A 7,500-nucleotide genomic window follows, 5' to 3' on the forward strand; every position below is an offset into this window, starting at 1 on the left:
TCCACAGTTATTCAACTTTTGCGAACACTGTAATTTTGGTAACTTGAACTTATATGCCGCACTGTATATTTCATAACTTTTAGTTATTCCTTAAGATAAACTCTATATATATTGCCAACAATCATTCTTACCTTCTCTAGCGGTTCCAGTGGTAGAGGTCTCAGGGCAATAACTATATTCAAAATTTCACAGTGTTTCTCGATTTTTACCCACCACTAAGAAACAAAAAGAAACAATTCAACAAAAAATACATATACAAATATACAAGAAGTATGTACAGTGAAGTAGTGCTTTAGTCGTACAGAATTTGTAGGAAGACAATATTTTTTGTGTAAGTCACTCTTCGTTGCTGTCCCTGTCTTTACATTTCTAGCAAACGGAATCACTGAATCGAATTTTTCGCACTGCTTGTAAAAACGCTCCACATGGCTGGCAACGCGAAAACGCAGGATGATGCCGCAAAAATACCCCTCCCCCCCCTCAGTAAATGTATCTGTCAAGGTCTGTCGAAATACGTCGGATTCTGTCAAGGTCTGTCGGAGTCAGTCAATGTCTGTAGGAGTCTATCAAGCTCCGTCAGAATCTGTCGGAGTCTTTCAAGGTCTGTCGAAGACCGTCAGAGTCTGTCAAGTTCCGTCGGAATCTGTCGGGTTTTATTAAGGTCCGTCGGAGTCCACCAGTGTATCAAGATCCGTCTGAGTCTGTTGGAGTCCATCGAGGTCCGTCATCAGTGAAGAGGAAAAGCGTGATGCACAAACATAGGTAGACAGGTAGGTAGATAGGAAGGTAGGTAGGAAGGTAGGTAGGAAGTTAGGTAGGTAGGTAGGTAGGAAGGAAATTAGGTAGGTGGGAAGGTATGTAAGTAGGTAGGTAGGTGGGTAGGTAGGTAAGAAGGTGGTAATGTATGCATGTATGTATGTATGTATGTATGTATGTATGTATGTATGTATGTATGTATGTATGTATGTATGTAATTAGGTAGGTAGGAAGGTAGGTACGTAGGAAGGTAGGTAGGTAAGTAGGTAGGTAGGTGGGAAGGTAGGTAGGTAGGTAGGTAGGTAGGAATGTAGGTAGGTAGAAAGGTGTGTATGTATGTATGTATGTATGTATGTATGTATGTATGTATGTATGTAGGAAGGTAAGTAGGTAGGTAGGTGGGAAGGTAGGTAGGTAGGTAGGTAGGTAGGTAGGTAGGAAGGTAGGTAGGAAGGTAGGTAGGAAGGTAGGTAGGAAGGTAGGTAGGAAGGTAGGAAGGTAGGTAGGTAGGAAGGTAGGTAGGTAGGAAGGTAGGTAGGAAGGTAGGTAGGAAGGTAGGTAGGAAGGTAGGTAGGTAGGTAGGTAGGAAGGTAGGTAGGTAGGTAGAAAGGTGTGTATGTATGTATGTATGTATGTATGTATGTATGTATGTATGTAGGAAGGTAGGTAGGTAAGTAGGTAGGCAGGTAGGTAGGTAGGTGGGAAGGTGGGAAGGTAGGTAGGTAGGTAGGTAGGTAGGTAGGTAGGTAGGTAGGTAGGTAGGTAGGTAGGTAGGTAGGAAGGTAGGTAGGTAGAAAGGTAGGTAGGTAGGTAGGTAGGTAGGTAGGTAGGTAGGTAGGTAGGAAGGTAGGCGGAAAGGTACGTATGTATACATGTATGTATGTATGTATGTATGTATGTATGTATGTATGTATGTATGTAGGAAGGTAGGTAGGTAGGTAAGTAGGTAGGTAGGTGGGAAGGTAGGAAGGTAGGTAGGAAGGTAGGAAGGTAGGTGGAAAGGTAGGTAGGTAGGAAGGTAGGTAGGTAAGTAGGTAGGTAAGTAGGTAGGTAGGCAGGTAGGAAGGTAGGTAGATAGGTAGAAAGGTACGTATGTATACATGTATATATGTATGTTTGTATGTATGTATGTATGTATGTATGTATGTATGTATGTATGTATGTATGTATGTATGTATGTAGGAAGGTAGGTACGAAGGTAGGTAGACAGGTAAGGTATGTATGTATGCATGTATGATGTATGTTTGTGTGTATGTAGATAGGTAGCTCGTGTACAGTAAGAGTATTATCTAGCTTGCAAATAATATAATTTACGTCATTCTGACCGTAAAGAGACAATTTTATTCGGCTGATGGGGATATAGCAACATGTCAAAAACATGTGTCAAATCTGGGTGGTCAACAATCACAGAACATTCTAGTTTTTTTGTGTTTTTTTTCTTTATAGCTAAAATAGACTTTATCGCTTCCCGTCCATCAAGGTAACAAAGGTATATATCATTACATATTGATCAAATGAATTATAATTGTTCTTACCATTCGATGCTTGTAGGCGTGCTGTCTTCTTCGAGATAATTCTCAACTTGATACTGATCGAAATCTCAACCGAAAACACTCGCTTAGCACTGATTGAAAAAAATAAAACACTTTGAAAAGGTAATTGTGCGTTCATTGTTTCACGACTTATTCCCACTATTCAAACTCAAAAGTTTTGATACAAATCTTTAAGCACACCTGTTGACCTGTTAAGTTCTTTTTCCCACGTAAAGCCGTCTGTCACTTTTTTAAAGTATTATCTTTTTTTGGTCACTTCATTAAATCACTAATTCAAATAAAAACTGTGGAAGACGTCTGACCCACGTCGTTGGACTTGGGGGCACTGATGACGTAATGTCGTGCTACATTCTGATTGGCTAGAGGTTCTTCGCAGCACAAACGTCGTAGTTTTTGAATGGCTGTTTGTAACGATAAATATGATTGATCGATCCATTTTTGGCTGTTTTCATAATATAAAGATCAATTTGATATTAAAATAAATATAAAAAATTCTGTCAAGTAGTAGCGTAGTATAAAAATAATGATTTATAACGCACATATGATGGAACCGAATAATAAATAAAGACCATGTAATCATTCTGAACTAGTCAGGCTTACCATCAATAATGAAGTCGAATACAAAAACATAACATTTAAACGAAGCTTTAAATTTGCACATTTTGTGCTTAATTATATTCTAGTTTTCAAATTTTGTGCATAATCATACTCAAATGAAACGAAAATAGATTTCGTGTTATTTCTTCAAAATAAATATTCATATGACCTACTCAACCTGCTGTTGTTTTTCCACCATCACAGGTAAAGCAGGGAGACCAACTGTTCCAAAATAGATCAGAACGACATGCACTACTAACATTGAAGATTCTTTGTGATTCACTGACCCCTTCTTAACCAGAGAATAGTGGTATGAGAGAAGCAGTTAAGAAAAGTAGATAAATAAGTAAATGAATAAACAGATATTCCAATCAACTGACTAATAGATAGATAAAAAAGGAAATTTTTTGAGATCAAATCCTTGCTTGTGCCTACTCTTAATACGAATAGATGCCACATCAATCTACAAGGTGGTCTTGTTATCCCTACTAATAGAAGTACAAGTATTACAGTAATACAAAATACATATCCTGGATTCAGGCTGCTTGTAGCATGGGCACATGAGCACGTGTACATCCAGTCAGGCAGGAAGTGCATAACGGGGGATGTGCGACATGACGTCACTAAAAGATTCAGCTCCTCCGAAAATGACAATACTACAATGGGAACATTTTGTTCCAGTGTTCTTATTTCGTTCTGTTGTTCTTACAGTAAATAAACTGAATCCTGGACATGTATTTTGTATTACTGTAGTACTCGTACTCTATTGGTAGGGCTAACAGGACATTCGGACTACCCTGTACATAATTTGTTCATAACTTAAGCTTCCAGTCCATTATCCAGTTATGTTCTTTCTCTTGCAATTTACTGACTGGGAATCATCGTCGTAGCCTAGTGATATCGATTTAGATAAAACAGATGGCAGTCTGTGATGGCAGTCTGTGAAACACAATGGCAAAAGCCGACAAGACTGTGAGAAACAATACCGTGTGAGATCGAAACCTTTATTGGTACGACGTTTCGCCCCTCCACCTACCACCCACCCCATCTGATAACCTCTCCCAGTTGTGGTACTCCCCCAGGTAGGCGTAGCTCCTCCTTGGGGATCGGTGCCATCTGCGTAGAGCTGATGGCCAGGGGTGGTTGCTGCTGTGAACAGCTGCCCAGGATGTAACACTTCACCCCATACCATACAACACATAATGGAAGACTGCATTATACACAATCATGCACGCAAACAACACAACATACACTCTATAAAGGATTTGTGGGAAAACCCAGTTTCGGCTGTGGCCTTCCTTGGGGAGACGGGACTGCTCGGACAGACAGTCTAGGGAACGACAACAACAACAACCTCTCCCAGTTACTTCCTCGTCGGCCTATATGTACTCAGAGTGTTTGCCATATGTCTGTACTTGAAAAAGCTGTAACAAGCGAAACGTCGTACCAATAAAGGTTTCGATCTCACACGGTGTTGTTTCTCACAGATGGCAGTCTCATTTAGCGACATTTTCACGTTTCGTCGAGATGTCAAGATGAGACGTAGGGAGTGTTGAGGGTGTGTGTACTATTGGCCCCTCGCTTCCCAGGCGTCAAAATTGCATCTATCGCTTGCACCCTCGTTGTCTCCCCGCCAGTCAGTTCGGCAGTCAAAGAGTAGAGGTTGATTCATGACACTAATGACGCTGAATCTGTGTTCAGGCATGTTCAGTCGGCTAGTTCGCTCGGCGAGTTCGGTCGGTGAGTTCAGTCGGCGAGTTCAGTCGACTAGTTTGGTCGGAGAGTTCAGTCGGCGAGTTCAGTCGACTAGTTTGGTCGCAGAGTTCAGTCGGTGAGTTCGGTCGACGAGTCCAATGGACGAGTTTAGTCGGCAAGTTTGGTCGGCGAGCTCAGTCGACGAGTTTGGTGGGCGAGTTCGGTCATCGAGTTTGGTCGGCGAGTTAGGTCAGCGATTCCAGTCGGCGAGTTCATCAATTCCGGAAAGCGTGATGCACATCATAGGTAGATAGGTACTAGCGTATTATTGGAATAATGATAATAGTAATAATGATGATGATTATAATATGAATACACTAGTACCTACCTTTCTACTTAGTACCACGTTTTCCATGAAGAAACGGAATTGAGGCGAGAGGTCGAACTCGTCGACCGAACTTGCCGACTGAAATCGCCGACTGAATTTGTCGACCCAACTCGACCCTGCTATAAAATATGATTTGACATGTTGTCATATATTCATCAGCCGAATAAAATCGTCTGTTTCCAGTCAGAATGACATGAACAATTGCAAGCTAAATAACAGTATCACTAGATTGCTATTACATAATTACAAGCTGTTACTGTACACGGACTACCTACCTATGGTGTGCATCATGCTTTCCATGTTAATTGGTACTCCTGAAGACTACTTCGGAGTTCGGATACTGCATGGGAGGATCCTTCTAGAGATTTTGAAGACTCACTCGGGAAACTTTTAAGACTCCTTCTGGAGACTGAAGACGCCTTCATGAGACTTTGAAGACTCCTTCTGGAAACATTGAAGACTCCTTCGGGAAACTTTGACGATTCTTTTGGGAGTCTCTGAAGACTTCCTCGGGAGATTTTGTGTACATGTATATGAATACGTATGTGTATATATTATATATATGTTGAAAAAGGTGGAAAAAAGAGAGTTAAACACCATATGAGGACGGAGCCTTTATTTGTACGACGTTTTTTCAAGTACAAGTTGAGATACAAATGCTTGAGATCAAGCATTTGTATCTCAACTTGTACTTGAAAAAGCTGTAATAAGCGAAACGTCGTACAAATAAAGCCTCCGTCCTCATATGGTGTTTATCTCGTCAATCTTGTCGGCAAACTGCCACTTTTAAGCAAAAAGAGAGTCACGGGTCTCGTTCCGAGTTTATTCCTGACCGGTTTCGCTTGTAGCTTCTTCAGAGGAATGTTACTCTGAGAATAAAGCTGGCAGTATACATAATGGGTTGACTCCGCGTTCCCTCTTAGTGGGGGTCCGTTGGAGTTTACAATTGATTATTGTGTGAGTGCGGAAACAGTATGTGTGAGGTGTTGTTCTATAATGTGTCGTAATGTTACATTTTATAATTTCATGAGTATGATATGACTTATGTTAAACCAATAAACCATGATGTGAAATGTAACTCAAACTAACAGACCAGAAGTCATTATATGTGTGAGAATAGAGTGTCTGAGGTGTCCTAAAATGTGGCGAAATGTGACATTTTATGATAATATGAGTATAGTATGACTTATAACAAACCATGCTGTGAAAAGAAACTCACATTAGCAGAACAAAAATTAAACAGTTATATGTGATATAAATTAATGTAATTTGAACAAAAGAGGTGAAAGATGGAATAGATTAAATAAATTAAATCAAACTTGGACAAAACCCCTAAAATGTGGCGAAATGTCACGTTTTATGATAATATGAGTATAGTGTGACAATAAACCATGTTGTGAAAAGAAACTCGCATTAACAGAACAGAAATTAAACAATTATATGTGATATAAATTAATGTAATTTGAACAAAAGAGGGGAAAGATGGAATAAATTAAATCAAACTAGGACAAAACCCCATGTTACGTTGGCGCTGTGTTGTGGCAATTTCTCACTGCTGCACATTTAGCAGCAGTGTACATTGCGACGAAAGACAGAGCCAGCGATGAGGAGTGACGCAAAGAACATTGTCTACCAAGAAATTCTTTATGCCTAGAGCTCTACCTCACTCTACAATTACATACCTCTTGGGCGTTTGTATATGCATTGCTTGTTAAACTGCATCAAGTCTTTTTTTTTCTTAGTGGTAGGTGAAAATCGATAAACGCTGTGAAACCTTAGAAGCAGTCATTGCCCTGTAATCTCCACTGGAATCGCTCTGCTCAATATCTAAATCTGTATTACTGCACCGTTATAGAGGATAGGAGTGATTACAAGCAAATTCACGACAAATTAGGTGAAAGACAAAGATGAGCGAGCAAACGCGGGCGAGGATGGCGACAAAGATAAGGACGTGAGAAGGAAGATGCGGAAATAGAAGGAAAATGTGAGAAAGAAAGAACGAATGGTTAAGGAAAGAATACAGTGATGAAAGGAGAAAGAGAAAGTAAAAGTAGAGGAAGAGGAAGAATATGAGGATGAAGAGTAAGAACTAAGGAAAAGAAGTAGAATGGTAGATGGAGAGAAGTATCAGGCAGAAAGGAAAGTGTTGAAGTAGGAGGAGGAGGATTGGAAGGAAATGAAGAGGGTGAGGAGGCTATTGGTGGTGAAATTGTAGAGGACGTATAAATAGAAGGGAGGGGAGAAGTGTAAGAAGATATGTAGGAAGAAGTGGAAGCAAAGACGAGGAGGAGGAGGAAGAGGGGCAGGAGAAAGAGGAGGAAGAGAATGAAGTAAAGAAGGAGGAGGAGGAGGAGGAGTTGTAGGAGAGTGAAGAGGAAGGGGGGAAAAGGTACACCTGTCTATCTAATTGCTATTTACGATCACGGGAGGGACCTTCCGAGCCAGCCGGACGTGGCGGGGAAACGAAAGGGGGGGGGAGAAAGAACTCGTAAAGGAGGAGGAGGAAGAAGA

Source organism: Oratosquilla oratoria, chromosome 39, assembly GCF_046742065.1.
Source record: "Oratosquilla oratoria isolate Oo_2021 chromosome 39, ASM4674206v1, whole genome shotgun sequence".
Taxonomy (NCBI): Eukaryota; Metazoa; Arthropoda; class Malacostraca; order Stomatopoda; family Squillidae; genus Oratosquilla; species Oratosquilla oratoria.